The sequence below is a fragment of the Mya arenaria genome, chromosome 17 (assembly GCF_026914265.1).
Source record: "Mya arenaria isolate MELC-2E11 chromosome 17, ASM2691426v1".
In the NCBI taxonomy this organism is placed as follows: Eukaryota; Metazoa; Mollusca; class Bivalvia; order Myida; family Myidae; genus Mya; species Mya arenaria.
In genome coordinates this window covers 42393218-42411513 of record NC_069138.1, presented here as the reverse complement: position 1 = coordinate 42411513, position 18296 = coordinate 42393218, and the positions used below count along the sequence as shown (strand labels likewise).

Genomic DNA, 18296 nt, shown 5'->3' with positions numbered 1-18296 from the left:
GACGAGTATCATTTTATGTTATGTTGTACACTATACAATAGATTGAGACAAACTTACTTAGGCAACACCTCCTGGCCGTCTATAAATATGTTAAAATCTGTTTTACTAAACAAATCAACTAGTAAGTTACTTAATACTGTAAGATTTATCGAATTTGCAATAGAATTAAGAAAATCTACCCTGGAACCTTAACTGTTTCTAAAATTTACTGAAATAATTAAATATAAATCAAGTATTATTATTATGTTTTTTTGGTTGTTTGTTTGTTTTTTTGCTTTATGTTTTTGTGTCTTTTTTGTATTATGATCTGTACTGTACTTCTGAATCTTTGTGTGTTTCTATTTGTGTATATTATCACCATGACTATGTGTTTAATGGCCATAGGCATTTGTTTGCCGATCTTTGCCAATAAACTTTGAACTTTAACTTATTAAACTAGACGATCATAATTATGCTAAATGTGTTTACTCTTATATGAGTAATTATTTAGAAACATGGCTAAATTGTAATTCATTGGCAAAGTCTGTATGTACTCTTTAACAGTCACTTGATTTTCATTATGTTTGGTTAAGTCAAAGTGTAGGTGGTGAAAAAATGTTTTTATCTTTATCGATATATATATGCAAAAAGCTACAGCCACATTTATCAAAGTGGAGACTTCGTGATACAGTTATACAAAACTGTATGTCAGAGCTTAAAACTCATCACGAGCAAGAACTTATACAATGTTTTGTAATTTTAGGCTGCAACCTTAGTTGATATATATCAATATATGTTAATTCGAAAAAGACCAATGTAAACTAAGAGTGTCATTTCATATATTAGAAATTGAAGCAGGAAGATGGCATAAACATGAACCGATACTTTTTCAGGAAAGAAAGTTATACAATGTATTAGAAGATGAATTTTTAAATGTCCTCTTTATTATGAGTTAAGAAACACGCATATTGATAAATATTATTGGACAAAACCAAATGTACCAACATTTTTACAACTTTTGTACAATTATGCAGCCAAATAATGTCAAATTAAATAGAAATGTAGCCATGCTTATCCATTAAGCGTTTAAATTAAGAAATATATTTTATTACTATTATGAATAGACTAAAAGATGTAGCCACAAAAAAAACCTTTTTAACACACTGTCCCTTCACTATCGCATACTTTATTATCATGGATAAATATATTTATTTACCTTTGAAAATATTTTGATTTTGTGATCTGTAAAGTTGATTTTTCTCTTATTTGTATTTTGTGACTTTTGTTTTTATGTCCTTTCCACTTTGTGAATGTAGAAATTTTGATATGTATAAACTATCCAATAACCTCTTCTGTTTCACTACAATATACACGAGTATATAAGGTTTTGGATAAAATATAAATTAAATGCATGGACTATATTTGTATGACATGCGCGCTCTAATTGTTTTTGTTGTTGCATGAATGTTTTATTTATCATTGTAATACGTGTTGTAAATATGTTCTGCTCTCATTACTGGAGGAAATAAGAGAACTACTTTTTGATCAAGGCTACAACCGATTTTCGATGGGATTTTTTTAAATTATTTGCTAAATATTCCAGTGCCATTTGAATGAACAATGTCATGGGAAAATCTTATAATGGAATTATGTTTTTGTGATGAAGCTTTATTTCTGTATCATGCTAAACTGTTGAGGTCAGGTTGTTCACCTCGCCTGATTCTAGATTACAATTAATTTGGTCATCTTTCTTCTTCTTTTTTTCTTTGCTTTCTTACTATCTTCTAGTTGGTCACAAGAAGCACTTGTTTCTTATTCATTAGTATTTGATTGCTCACGTCTTTCTTCCGCATTCCTTCGTTCTTCTTCACTCATGACTATCGTATTTATACTTGTCCTTTTTGACGCCATATTTATTTTGAGAAGTGTAGATCTTAATTAACTGAGGTGGGATTGTTTTCAATGTACTATACTTAGAAGCATAGTTTGAAAGTTTAAAAAAAATTGCTCAAACATTATTGACTAGGCATTTCATTGTAATTCATAGTCCAACCTGTCAAGTTTCGGGTAAATTAGTTTCATGGTCTTTTGAGTTCCATTCATGGTATATATATTCTTCCGTCAGCAAAAAATTATGTACAAACAGCTTATTTCTAAATTGTGTATGATTTTATAGAACAGAACAGAACAGAAGAGAAGTTTATTTTGAGTTAGACTTCATAGTCTCTCATCATACAAACAATCACAGAAAACGTGTACACGTGTCGTTGACACCGTAATCGGCAGCAAAAAAATGGAAATCTTTCAGGTAAGGGGTCAATTTTGATTTGCTTTATACCAAATGATCGATTACACCTAAACTTTGGTCGCAGGGAAACATCCATGATCCATTTCTTTCTTGGGTGTTGTAAACACATTCATCAAAACAATCAATTGTTTTTTTGTTGAATTTACTCTTGCCATTTATGAATCAAACACATGTTAAATCTAATACTTTTAACCAGTGGATTAGATTTCTGTGGTTTTTATCTGGTATTCCTGACCAACCATTCAAAAACCTTGAATCTTTGTTATGTGTTTGTTCGTATAATAACTAAACAGAAGAATATTATTATATTGAAAAGATGTATACAAATGTTTTGTTCCATTGGTATAATTATCAGATTTTTAAATAAATATTTTATATATTGCGACATATTTTAAGGTAATTAAATATGAATGATTTTTGTATCATCATTTTTATGTTGTTTTAGTGAAAAACAACCAATAAAGGGTACAGGCGAACATGGGAATGAGTCGCAGAGTTATGCATGATACGCCCTGTCATCCCGACATAGACTAAATGTCATGTCACAAAGTGTACTCTTGGTTGATCCGTGTGATATGTTAATTTAGACACAGCATTGTTATAATATGATTTAACGTTGTTGTCAATATTTCCATTGTATATAATGGTGGGTAAGCAGTTTTATATTTCCATTTAAAATGTCATCAACACATTACATTTATATATGAAATGGTATTGAATAGGCACGAGCGCCGTAACAAAGGAGGGACACTTTGCTTTAAACAGGTGTCTATATAGTTAATTTTATTCTGTCACTTGTATTATGTGAGTGGTCACGCAATAAAGAAGTTGTTAATCAAGCGTTCCCTCAACGACCTTTAATCAATATTATAAAATACGTTTAAAGATGCACTCTTACTCCCAAACAAGATTTTCCGCAATTGTTTTAATATACCGGAACGTATGAATAAATATAAAAAAACAATGGTTCACAATGGTTCTCATATAGGAAACAGAGTTTAATTTGAAAGAGCCAAAAACACTTTTTTGTTACTATATGAGACGATAATAGATCATAGAAAATCTTTAAGCATTCACCAATCATTTACTATTTATATTCTTTATAAATGCAATTATTTTGTAATTAGTTAAAAGTTTATCACTCAGAGTTTATGTTCGTTATACCAGTGTATGTATTGATTGTGAATATGAATGTCACTTTAATAAAGTGCGTATAGAATAACCACTCATGTATACATTTTAAAATCTATAATGTCAACAATTTATTTTGAAATGTAAGAAATCAATTCAGTAGCTGTATAAATTCAACTCGTAAGCCTTTATGTTATACTTATCAATTGTTTTTACTTCATTAATTCATGTATGTTATAAAATGAATGAGACATGAATTTTGACCTGACTTGGTATCATAAATACTTCTTCAATGATTATAAAGCACTAAATACATAGCACGTTGCTCTGTACCACGATTTTCATTTATGTCATCTCTAAGTAAATACTTACTAGATTGGCGACGTTTTGTAAAAGTTCCCTCGTTTTGTTGATAGCAATGCTTATGAGTCCCTTTGTTCTGTTGATTGCGAAAGGGAAGTCCAAAACAGCTGACCTCTCTATAAGTATGCCAACAGTAATATTCGCATTAAATGTATTTGTAACATCTAGCTTGTCAATAATTTCAACATTATCAATCTGACACGAGTATATCTCAATTAAATACACAATTATCCAAACTAGAATGACTTTCATCTTCATTCTCTTGATTCGTCCGCCTAGTGCAACATCTTTTCTAAGACAGACTTGTAATTACTACAACTTGTATTCGTAATATTGTCAATACGATAATATCTGTTGAACACGTGTATTTGCGCAGAATAAGTGCACTATTAGTTTCTTAACGAATCATTCTTGCCATTATAGTTTAAGCTTTACAAGGTTTTCATCATTAACTCTCTGTTCACTATAATTCAATGATTATGGCGAAAGAGAGAGGATTGCCTTTTCAATCAAATAATGATACCTTTACTGCAAACAGAAAACTATATAGTTTATTTTCTCCACGTTTTGAGGACAACATTATTACTAATGCATTTATCGGAAAAAAGTGATGTCTCGTAGCATTTTATACTTATAAATAGCTTTAAAAAAGTAACTGATGCATTATATGAACTACATTTATCTATTAAAATAGTTCACCTTTTGAAAGGTTTAATTAATTGAACGCATGTCTTCTCATATAAAGACAACTAAAGAACATTTAAGTGGACACCAATTTCAATATAATATATGATGTTATTAAAGTTGTGTTGTTAAACATGTATGTCGGCAAAGTGGAATAACGTCATGGCAGCAATTTGAATAAGACCATATCGTGACCTTATTCCAGGCAAAAAATACCATTCATGAAGCAACTGTATCTGATGAAATACACTGAGCAAATGTCGACAAACGAATGATGTAAATGAAAAAGAAACAGATTAAGTGTTATAACAGGCCAATAAAGGACATTAAAAAATATAAAAAGAGCCCTAGAAACCGAGTGTTTATGGGACCGGTCATATCCCTTTCTATTCCAACTCCTATGCAATTAGTATGACAAAACAGCTCAATGACTTTTCATAATCTCAATCTTTTTAACTCGTTTTACGAATGCGTACATTACTTAAGAATAATTGACACACACTGTAAGACATTTCGACACGCATCTGAGAAGCAATATAATCATTGTCTAATGTTAATATAGTAAAATATAATGCATTATATTGCAAACCAAATCAATAACATTCACAAATGAGTTCTGATGCTGTATGTATGTGACGCTGACACACACAAGAAGGCATGCACGCACTCATGAACGCACGCACGCACGCTCGCACACACGCACACACGCACACACACACACACACACACACACACGCACACACACACACACACACACACACACACACACACACACACACACACACAAAGAGCTTCATCTTACTGATTATTGTCTGCCCGAAAGAGCATATCTCACATGCAATCGTAATTCTTCTAGCCCGCAAAGGCCACTCTCTCACCTGGACTCCATTTAATACATATAAATGATAAATAAAGGGTATAAAGTCACCAGTACTTATTCATATCTGAAGTTCATACATGTGATAATTTCTTGGGTCGATTCCGGGACACCCATCGTAATGTCAACGCACACTAGGGGGGGTCCGGGGGCATGCCCCCCCGGAATTTTTTTTAAATGGGGAACGTCTGTGGTGCATTCTATAGCATATCTGGGGCTATTTTAGTCGTTTTTAACGTCGGGAAAATGTACCTATTTTGACTGCCAAGACGTATTTTTTACTTGACATGGTTGTTTTTTTTCTGCATTTTCTTGAAAAAATAAAACCACCAGATATTTTCCCAGGCTTTAAATGAAGTGCTAACCAGGAGGATATGCAGTCTACTTTCGGTTTCATCAAAACAGGAAACAACTATACGGGCACCTGTTTTCCCGCGCTTTTGAGAACATCCGTTACAAAATATTTATTTTTTCATCACATTTAAAACGTTTGCAATTTATGACACACAATATTTTTCAGACGATAAAGAAGATTTTCCAGTCGATGAGCTTTTTTTCCGTTTGGAGATGCATATAATTTTGATAGAGACGTGTCAACAATCGGCTGTATAAAGCGATCACGTGACTTACCATGGTCACGTGATTAAAGCACTCTATATAACCACCTGTAAACCCAAAGTCGAATTTGAGGGTCGATGATTAAACGCAATGAAATATTCAATCGTTTAAATCGTATATTATAAGTTCAGACTGTTATACTTTGATGTAAAGAAAACATATAAAATGAATACAATAAACGAAAAGTAACTTGATCTTAAAATACTTTGTGAACGAATAGCGAACAGAGCCAAAGTAAGTTTGAAAATATATTAGAAAAAATAAATGAAATATACACCAAACTAAAAAAAGATATCAATACGAATCAAACTGAAAAAAACATGCATAGCCTATATAATTGGATAGTCTAAGAACGAAATGAATTGAGGAGCTATTCTTATTTTCTAGTAATCCAAGGCTAAAACTGAATTACGGTATCGTAACTTGAGTATCACTTGACAGTTGAACGAATCGAAATAATTTTGAACTGCCCATCTCTAGAATGTTGGCAACAATCCATATAGATTAGTGTTTTTTTCACCACGACCGACGATAACCTCTTGATGCGCCGTAGGCTAGTAAAACAAGAATGCCAGTTGGTGCTCAGATTTTGTTTCAGTGCGTCCACACGTTAATGCCAAATAAGGTTTGTATGGATGCTGAACATCACATACGATGACCGGAACAATGTTCACGAAGTGCAGTGTAATCGATGATGTCAGTTATACACATCATGAGTCAATACCATCGGAATGTCTGGCGAAAATTCGATTACTGTCACAATCTTTGGAACAGTTGTTCACGCACCAGGAAAACCAGAGTTCTAAATCATAGGTTGAAGTCTGGAGAACACACTATAGCCTTCACAGAATTAGTCTAAATTGCTCTGGATGGACATATTTAAAGATATTGTTTTATTATCTACATAGCATTGGCCATTGTGTTATATTTGCACTCCTTACTGCATTATATTGACACACTGTTATTGTTTTTATCATAACAAAGTTATGACTCTGAACATACAAATATAGTATTCAATATTCTAATAAAAGGACAGCCACTAGCTAGATATGATGTGATATTGTTTCAAGTAAGATGAAATTTGCGAGATTATCACTGCAGTATCATTTCATGACGTTTTGTTCATTGTAACATACCAATTACTTCGGATATCCTTTTTTTCATTTATCAAAAGGCAATTACTCGGTTCTTACTGAGATGAACATATGCAATAAAGTTGTACATATTTCATAAAGGCATCATTATACTTTTTACACATAGCATACTACTGACTGGATGAAATACAAGGTTTTCATCAATTCAATTTCACTATATTTTGTATGATGGATTCAATTCGAATGAAACTTGCGCGTGCACCACCACACTATAGTTGAACAAACTGCTTAGTTTTATTAATGTTTATCTCTAGGATACATAGCTTGGTTCCTAATGGAAATTTTTTTTTTTTTCAACTTAAGACAATAGCTATTGTGTAACTGACCCGATTTAAATGAAACTAATCCTTGAGATAGAACACGAAATAAGGACTTGACTTTCAACAAATAATGTGAACAATCGTACGTTCCCATATATAATATAATAAATGAGATTAACCTGTATGAGAGTTCAAATAAATTAATTGTTTTTGGCATCACTTTAAATTGGTAACACAAAATATCATACATATCCCAAAGAATGTTATGTCCAAAACAATTTTAAATGGAATGGACTTTCGTGAACGTGCATTTTTTTCTCTATCGCAGTATTCGTATGGCTAGAAATTCATATGATAAGTGCCCCAAATGATGCCTCAACTTTTAAATCAAATTTTTGATTTTTTCAGCATCATGCCGCATATATATATCAGTGTTGTTGAATATGATCTGCTCATTTAAAAGCTCTTCCCAATGTATTTACTAATACCATCATCCAATTTCATGTTTATATTTACCATTTAGTCACGAAATAACTTTTTAGATACAGTGACAATTTTACTTGAATGTAATTTGATGCGGTGACCATCCATTAGACCAAAAAATGCAATTAGTATAAATGTAACATTGGTAACGTGATTTCCTTAATGGTCGCTTATAGTTTTAGGTGGATAGTATAGAACAAAATAGTGGAGCCCAATTATTTTTCATATTTTACATTTTTAATATCTCAAAATACACGCAGGTAATTATCTAATTTCCAATGTTTTAGAACAATGGATTTGCGAAATGTAACTGTGATTTTCATGAAAAATCGACTTTTGGGAATTTGAGCATTAAAGGCTTTTATACAGCATTATACAAAAAGAAGTATTTATGAAGCCAATAGTAACCTGAATAAACACGGCACCAAATGGTCCGAAGCAATGGCTTAAAGCTGGTATGTTAGACGGTAACCCCAATAAACAAGGCACTCAATGGTCAGAAGTAATGGCTTAAAGATGGTATGTTAGACGGTAACCCCAATAAACAAGGCACTAAATGGTCTGAAGCAATGGCTTAAAGATGGTATGTTAGACGGTAATTTTTTTATACAGAGTGTCAGTTTGTCAGTCAGGAATAGCTTGATTATAAAAAGAAGAATTGGTAAAACTATTTCCCCGAGGCACAAAAGTTACAAAGTAAGCCCCTAGTATTATGCAAATGCATGTCAGACATCTTGGTGAAATTACTATGCATGTATATAGGATAGATTTGTTTGTTCACAATTGTATACACATGATTAAGTCTCAGTTGCCTTACTCTATTTTAAATATATTACCATCCAATTGTATTAAAATCTGATGATTTCAAATGAGATCTACATTCATACCCATAAAATCTGATTATTTCAAATGAGATCTACATTCATACCCATGTATAAATCTAAATTAAATTGTCCAAAAGTAACACAATCTTTTATGACTAAACATATTGCTAAGCATTAGTATCACTGTATGTACATGTATGACATGTATCTTTCATTTTGGTGTAAATTATGTAACTTCCTTCATTTAGATTTAATTAGTTTCTAGAATATACAATGAAATTATGTTTTTCAATATAAACTATTTCTTGTTTTGTAAAATCAAGTTTTAGAATGAAATTTAGTTATTTCAACTTAGATATTTAAGCCGGTTACGCTTAATATTTATCGAGAATTTGGGCCTAATCGCACGCAGATTCGAGTGAATGCCAGAGGGTCTTTACAGTCAACGACGCAACCCCTCTCCCCACCCACCCCACTCCTTCCATGCAATTGCCAAAGTGAACCTTTTTTAGAACAAAAAAATGCAAAGGGTACATCATATTACATAATTTGAACAACATTTACATCTTTTCAGTCATCAATGGTGTCTGGGTAATCTTATTTAGATTATGTTTTACATAATTAACAAACAAGAAATTTTGACACAAATTTGACCATGAGATTAAGTCTGATCAAGCCAGTACAGTTTGTTTGACTCACCATTTTGGTGAAAGGTCGCTTAACGGTGATGTAAGTTGAAAATATAGAGTTGCACCTAATTTTAAGGTGCAGGTCTTAGATAAAGACATGCCCGTCTAAATATAGAGGTGCACCTTCATTTATGATTTAGAAGTGCAGTTGTATTTATGAAAGAGGTGCACCATTTTATGGTTTTAAAAAAAAGATGCGACTCTATATTGAGACCAGAAGTATGAATATAGAGGTGCACATCTTAATAAGATACAGGTGCACCTATCAATTAAGCGGATTTTAGGAACATTCTCTCACCAAGCCATGTTGTTCCATGCAAAGGGTACAGCCCTTCCCATCCATATTCATATGGTGGTGTTTCGCCTCTCCCACACCCCGGACAGACTATTTAGTTACAATATTTCACAAAATCTGTGGCTCACAGCAAAACCATTGCCCGTAACCGCCCATTCATCTTTCAATCAAAATCTCGCACTCTACTATGTGTTTGCTTGGCAGGAGGGGTGACCCCTCACGCACCCTCCCCGTCCAACCTTTAAGATACTTTGTTACACTGACACGGTGTTGCTTGGCAGGATAACCCTGCTACGCGTTTCCCATCAATGTTTTTAATTTGAATCTCTCAATCCTGCTGTTTGTTGAGAGGTGTTTTCACCTTCTTGTCCATCCTTATTTTCAGAATATCTTAAATGTCCATGTTGCTGGTCCGCTCCCACCCTATCACTTTTTCAGTCACAATTTCTCACTCAGCCATAGTATTGTTTGGTAAAAGGGGGCGCCGTTCCCGCACCCTCGCCGTCCAACTTTTGAGTTAAACTCTGTCACACAAACACGGTATAGCATGCCAAGACAAAAAAGCCTCTTCATCCATCTTCTTTGTTACAATCCCTTACACATCTATGGTTTAAGTTCGCTAGCTCCCTATCAACATATTTAGTCACAATCTCACATCTGCCATAGTGTTGTTTGTTACGAGGGGTCATCATTCTAGCACCTTTCATTTACAATCTTTCACACAATCTGTGGATCAAAGCAAAAACATTAATCTTTACAGTCACAATCGCTCACAAAGCCATGGTGTCGGACCGCAACCGTCAATTTATCTTTTCAGTCATAATCTGGCACTCCGCCATGGTTTCGCTTGGCAGGAGGGGATACCCCTCCCGCAGCCTCCCCGTCCAACTTCAAAATTTAATAACAATCTGTCACACAAAAGTGGTGTTGCATGGTAGAAAAGTTTCCCTGCCACACAGTTCCTGTATATCTTTTTAGTTTCAATCTCTCAATTAGCCATGTTGATGAATGAAAGCTGTTCCTATCCTTTGATCTAAGTCATTACCTCTCACTCAGCCTTGTTGTGATTCACAGACACCTCGTCCATCTTCTCAGTGACAATATCTCACACAGCCATGATAGCGATTTTTGAACTGGTCTATGGCATGTCATGAAATTGATATTTTCATTTACTGATAGTGTTTTTACAAAAAAATAATTATTATACCTGTTTATGTACGTGACAAGGTCGGTTATTTGTACTTGTGTGGTCCATGGTCGTAATTAAATCGGTAATCAAACAGGGACACAGTTTTGGCAATTTCTATCCGATCAGCAATTGTCAAACATTTAAATGGTATTATAATGAAAACTACTGGAGAATAAACTAAATAGTGACCTTTGTTTAGAATGGTAAACAATGCGTATGAATATCTTTAATGAAAAAGTGAATACAAAATATATATCTCTGACAACCTAAAAGAATATGATTTATTTGTCTTTGTTTGTTTACCACAAGTAATTATAGTAATTGTTCATAAGCATACTTTGAACTATTTGGTAATTACTTGGTCGCTATTTCGCATCTCGTAGATTTAATTTTCATGCGAATATATTCTTCACGGAAACAGCCGATTTGGCGATGACGAAATCTACCGGAGGCAGTTTCGTCCCGCTTTGATGAAATTTTGGTGTCCGGCATTCACGCGCTCAATATTATGTTTTATGAACAGAAAAAATACTGGTTCCATCACCTTTACGTTTTTTTTTCAGGCTCAAAGTGGTTGTACTTTCGAAAGGAAGTAGTGCTTAGTGTAAACGCGCATACATGTAGCCTTAATAGGGCTCTGCCGAGCTTTTAAATTTTAACTTAAAAAACTCTTTTTAATTTGTGTTTGTAATATCAGACTACCTTGTTATTTCAGCCTTGGCATTTTCTCATGTTTTGCCATTTCACACTGATCTCCTCCCCAAGGTCTGACAGCATAACCCAGGGCAGAACATTTAACTGCTATCTCTTCCGATTTCCTTTTCTACTTTTCATTTGAAATCTTATCCGTGGTTTAGTTGGTAAAATTTCATCGTTTCATAGTCACCCACACATTCCTCTCTGATTAAAGTTTTCCTAGCAGTAAAATTAGTTTTTTTCTCCCTTTTTGTTTTTTCAGAAAGATAAGCAGATGTGATGTCGGCCATCTTGGGTGCTGAATGATGGTGACAGATGAATGAAGGGACAGGAAGTTTGATTGAATTGTCTATTAAGCATTTAACGCTACTGTTACTTAACGGCAGAGATAAATAACTATAAGCAACATAAATTAATTTAACTGACCGTTAAGTACATTTTAAAATTTATGCTAGTAAGGTTAATGACACTAAGTATATGGTTTAACGAAAATAATGCACGTAATTTCATTTCTTTTCCGGACAAAACTGATTTTATCAAGGTATAATCTTAAAGTACTAAAGCTATGGTCATGCCTCTGAGAGTTTTGCTATATTCAAAAAACGAATGTATGCACTAAGTCATTTAATTGTTTTCGTCGTTGCTTCTGCAAAATAATTAGTTAAAGTACCATTCATTAACTGGAATTCAACCAAGCGCAAAAGTGTGAACTAAAATGTTTTAAATGACACTTTCTATACCAGCAATTCTTAATGAAACCATTTTTTTCCAGAACACGTCAATGTCAAAGATGTAAACATGTTACTGAAATTGAAATGATTCAATGAAAACAACTGAGCAGCCATAACTTAATATTTGAGCAAAGATCATGGCTAAACAGACACGCAACACCACAAGACTTTACATGCAGATACCATGAACAGTTCAATTCGTAATCATGTTTTTATATGTGTTACATTATTACTGAAAATGTTGATATAAGTTCGCTAGAACTACTTTCGAAATCTGAAATAAAACCAAAGAAACATTTTTTTAAAAATTAATGAGAGAAAATAATAAGTATAATGACTTACCAGTTGCATACATTTCTGCCGTGGCTAGGGAGCCCCTTTCGCTTAGTAATGGACGCTTTTATTAAATAATTCGAGATGTACCGACTATTTTCGAATTGGTTATCCGGTAAGTGCAGTGAATAGCGCACTCGCGTTTCACCTTAAGGAACCTGGGTTCCATTCCTGGCCTGGGCGCAAACGAGTATGTCGAAATAAACATTATTATGTTTTGTTACGATTTGGTCTTGACCTTAAGAAACCAACCAAAGTTTACATAAACTGTATAATGTCTGGTACAGTACATGTCAAAACAATGAGAAACAAGCAAAGTATTGATATAACAAGTATGATGTATATTACCGTACTGGTCTAGACCATGCCAAACCAACATTATATTGCCATAATCAGTATGAAGTATCGTTACATTCTAGTCAAGACCTGAAGAAACCAACAAAAGATTGACATAAATAGTATGATTTCTCATACCGTATGGTTCTAGATAATGAAAAACTAACAAGATATTGGTATAAAAAGAATGATGTGTAGTTCAGTACAACACTAAAGCATGCGCAACCAATAAATATTGACAGAAATAGTATTATATATCGTTAAGTTATGGTCTAAACTTTAATAGAACCAACATAAATAGTATGATGTCTTGTAACGTGCTGGTCTAGATCATGAGTAACCATGAAAGGATCTCTTACCGTGCAGGTTCAGACCTTGACCAACGAAGTACTAATTGTGTTATTTAGTGCGATAGAAATGTGCTGAATATGTATGCTCGATAAACCATTACATAACAAGGGTTTCCGCCAGGAATTTCATAAGGCATGTCGGGAGGGGAGGGTGTGGGAGGGGTATCCCCTCCCGACGTCGATTTTTTTTATTTTCGTAATCAAAATGGTGCAATTTCGTGCATTTTAAACAAGTTTACAGCTATGTTCCTTTGATTTAGAATTACAAAAACAAGTCCGAAAAATATTTGCGAAAAGGTGTAATTGTGTTGTTTTTTTTTCATTTATTATTGGTATTTCTCAGGTATTCCGACAATACAATACCGACGATATCGATCGACTCATGTTTCGTTTAGTGTGGGTATTATTTATATTGACACCGTTGACGTCACAGCAAAATGTGTAAAACACGCTGTCTGCATGCTGAAACACAAAAAAGCTCGGAGCAAAGCGACAGCTCGTGGGTGTATATGAAGCTGCAACAGCTAATAATTTTGAAGCCGGGTCGGCTAAATAATAACTTAATGGGAATGTGAGATTTATTTATTTTTCTAAATAAATGAAAAGAACGATAAAATAATCAAAGTTTAATAATAAGCAACACAAAATATAGCTTCACATGACTCAATTACATTCGACAACATAGCATGGCAATCAAACTAGGAGGCGGCGTTTCTCTCTCGCCCACTCGGACACCATCTTCTCTGCCTCCGTCTTCGTGAAGTCCGCTACACTAGGGCCTTCCATAGAAACGCGTAACACTGCGTTTAGCGCTTCATTTTGCAGCCGGTTTCGCTGTGCCGTCTTAACCCGTTTCAGTGTGGAGAAACCGCGCTCGCAATCTGCGGTCGATGTTGGGAGCAGTAGACCCACTGCTGCCAACAGACGAAGGTTGGGCATCGCCTCCTTCAGCGGGCCGGCGACCTTCTCCATTAGCACGGTTGTCGACGTTTTCTGGAGCCCGAGGTCTTGATGAATGGTGTTCTTGAGGACGCTGTACTCGGAGGCGGCCTCGGTGGCATCTGGGAGAACTGCGGTAAACCGCTCAACCAGCATCTGCAAAATAGAAATAATGTTTGAGTTATTTTTTTATTGAACTAAACTTGTGCAACTCTTGTGAAAAAATCGCATCTTTAAGAAGAGGGTGTTTGTTTTCACGTGTTAAAGAAAAATAATGTAAAAATGATATACGTTAACTATATTAATTAACACTACAACTCTGGTAGATTTCCATTCCTCTAATTACCTGTAGTTCGTCCTTGCAGTGGTCGTTCCGCTCCGCCTGGTCTTCCGGTACTGTAGTGGGGTTAAACATAGAGAATGCCTCCAGCACGGGGATGTGGGGAAATCTGCTCTCCAGATTGTTGACAACGGCGTCGATGAACTTGTCAAAGACGTTACTCTTAAAATCGGAAACGTCGTTCGCGCTAGGTTTCTTGAAGCGAAACGGCTGGCCTGACAGTTGTCCTATTGTAACGGGAAGCTCTCTGAAGTTAAGCTCTGGGTGCTCCTTCATAGACCGGACCGTAGTGATGGCACCCATCACAAGAGTTCCGACCGTGCTGTAGACAGCGTCCTTCGTCTGAAATGTGAATCAAAAAGTGCATCCATGACAGTGAATATATATTACAGGTGCTCAACTATCAATGCATTTTTACTCATTTATTTGAAGATAAAACATGTTTATATACTAGCTTTTGCATCAAGGTAAAATATATTTTGAATAAATTATCATTTTAATAAAAACAGATGTTTTCATTGTTCATTGCGCTGATGTTACATACCTGCAGCGCAAGGGACAGGTTCGCCAGTACGGGCAACACATCGGACATCATCATCAGAGCTGCCACGAATCTGTACTGCTGCATGAAAATCGCAAGCCCCTGTGCCACTGCGTCGCATCGCTCTCTTGCCTCATGCTCCAGACTGGTAAGCAGTGACGGCAGACAGCGTCTGATCGCCTTCACGGCCTTGTTGTGCGACAACCATCGGACATCCTTTGCCTCTGTGACCTTCACCTTCGGCTCTTCCAGGATAGTCTGAGAAAAGAATAAAACATATAGGACAACACAGAAATGTACATTCGTTATTTGGCGCATATTTACCTGAATCTCTAATAGAGATGCTGTTCTGACGCCACTAGCGTGGTAAAACCGGAAAAGCTGTTCCACGATAGCCTTCCACTTAAGGAGGTATGGCACTTTCTCGGCGGCCTGTGAGCTGGCTAACGCAAGACGGTGGGCAACGCAGTGGTTCACCAGGATGTGGGGAACCATGGTTTGGAGTTGTGCAGCAACGCCATTCTTCTTCCCAAGCATGGCTGCGGCGCCATCGCTGCCAAACGCGCACATCTTGTTCAGCGGCAGTTCGGCATCACGCAGGAACTGGACGACAGCAGCCCGGATGGTGTCGGACTTCCCGTTGTGAACTTTCACTAGCGAGCAAAACACGGTTTTACTGGCGCCCTGATGAAGATATCGCACGTAGATGGATAGCTGGCTGTGAGTGGCAATGTCAGTCGTTTCATCAATCATCACGGAGTAGAAGGCTGCTGGATCTCAGCCACGATGTCTCTGAAAATGACGTTTCCAAACAGAACCACCTTCTTGTTCACGAAGTCGTTGCTCGTGTAGTTGGCGTTGCCTCCGAGCGTCAGCATGTTCAGCACGTCCACCCCCATTCCCTTGATGGTGTCCACGAGTGACTCGAACTTTGTATGGTGCGGGATCTCTTCCTTCACCAGCCAGTAAAGTAACGTCATTGCCTTCCGCATTGCGTCACGGTTGACATCTCTCTCCCGTATGAAACCCCCCGCCTGTCGTCGCTGCCATGGACTCAAATACGACAGCTTCCTTGTGTGAGTCACTGTCCTGGTGAGTCTTGCAGGCTTGTCGCCGGACGGTGGTACAAGGGACGTCGACCCAAGTCGCTCGGCCTGCCGGACACTTCTTGGGACGGCGCTCATGCTGGATACATAGGGAACAGATCATGCCCCTACCTGTTATGAATAAAACACAGTTCATAGTAATGATTGAAAATAATCTATCTTATGTCTGGATTGATTCTTTTTGCGGACTTTTACAATGTGGTTAATATACCGATAATAAAAACACGACACATGCTCGATTACGACGAGGAGCACGTATTTAAGTTCCCAGACTGTCATTTTAAAACTTTAACAGCATATCATAATCAAATGAAACGGATAAGTTTTATTCACGTCTATGCAATATTTATTTAATCAGAAAAAGACTTAATTGCATAATGCGATGGATCAAGTCAAGATGGTCAATTGTTATGGACAACGATTGCGCTTTATTGTAATTCGGTACAGCGCAACCAAACAGTAATGTTACTTCAAACTTTATTTTCAAAATGCTTAAAACTGTATCAAAGTCGTTTTATTTAATGTGTAGTTCTCACCGTCTGCGCCTTCCTGCAACCAAGAAAACGTCTCCTTCCACTTGGGATCGAACCCAGAAGTACGCTGTTTTGACGGTGTTGAAACACAGATTGGCGGTTCAGGAGCTGGAGTCGGTGAGCTAGGCTCACTAACCTCAGTACGTGAGCGCTTGAAGAATGATTCAATAGAAGCCGTGGAAGGTTTACGTTTCGACATGTTGGAATTCTTATACAGAATGATTTCTTTTTTCATATAAACATAGTAAAAAATCAAGATGACATGACATGTTTTGATAGGTATTATCTTTTCTTCGACCATGCTTCTCAATTACAATTTAATAATTGGTAAACAAAAAGACAATTAACAAACGGACTCGGGATCAATTAACAAAATAAAACGACACATAATTTATGGTACCGAAATCAATTAACACTTATTGTTTACTTTGCAATCATAGGTGATTATAGGGATAAAGGTCGCAATCACGACAGTGGTGTTTTTCACACATTCCAATTTTGATAAAAAAATAGGAGGAGTTTGGTTAATTGGCACTGTTGAACCTCACCGACACGCCTTCATGCTGTCGTCGATCCTGAATGGCTGATACAAATGTCGTAATACTCCCGACACGCCTTCTGGCTGTCAGTCAACCGTTGCAATCGAAGCGAAACTGTGTATTGTCAAAACTGATGATTGTTTTGATAAGGCTTGTCGCTGCGCGGATTAAAGCATGTCGGCATAATTAACGCGTGTCGGTAATTAGCCTTGCCAGCGGAAGGCACGTCGGGCCCGACAAGCCATAAAGGTCTGGCGGAAACCCTGACATAACAAAAGTGAGCGTGGCAACTCGCTTTGGAATAAAATATAAGAAGGGTGCAACTCCAATTGGAGAATTTTCCACATGAGCCGAAACGGGGGGAAAAATCAGCAATTGGAAAAAAATCAAATATTACAATTTGGAACAGAAAATTACATTTCTATTTATGTTATATGTATTAGATAATAAACAGTATTAATATTTTAAAAAAAATCAAATATTTTGATTTTGTAAATATGGCTCTCCAATTGGGTAAATTTCCAATTGGAGATATCCCCAGTCAAATTCTATTGATAAAATTCACCAATTGGAGATTACAGAAGTTGGAGATTACAGAAGTTGGAGAAGGCACCAGTTGGAGATTTCCACAGTATAGCAGCTGCTGGGGGAAAATAATGTGGGGGAAGTATAACTGTATACACACAGTGGTGATTATTTTTATGTAGCTAACTGGTCAATTCATGTCAGTAACACTCGGAAGAGGAGTTGACATTAAACAGATAGATCATAGAGAATTCAAGTATAAAATAATAACAAAAATAAACAATGTAAGTTGTAACCTGATTTCGCGTATAACATCGGCTTCACTTGTGTGCAATCTAACGCAGTTTTAATGCTAAACTGCGTCAGATGTGTGTTTTTAGTATCCGTATGTTTCAACCAAACGCACAATCGCTTTTAAAATAAAAGAAATTAAAACTAGGATTCCTTCTTCGACTTCCTGGATATGCATTCGA

General features: G+C 35.9%; 1 pseudogene; it reads right to left on the bottom strand.

Annotated features, from left to right (window-relative positions):
• Positions 1–13993: 13993 nt before the first annotated feature.
• Positions 13994–16958, bottom strand: LOC128223501 (zinc finger protein 862-like; annotated as a pseudogene).
• Between the last annotated feature and the right edge of the window lie 1338 nt (positions 16959–18296).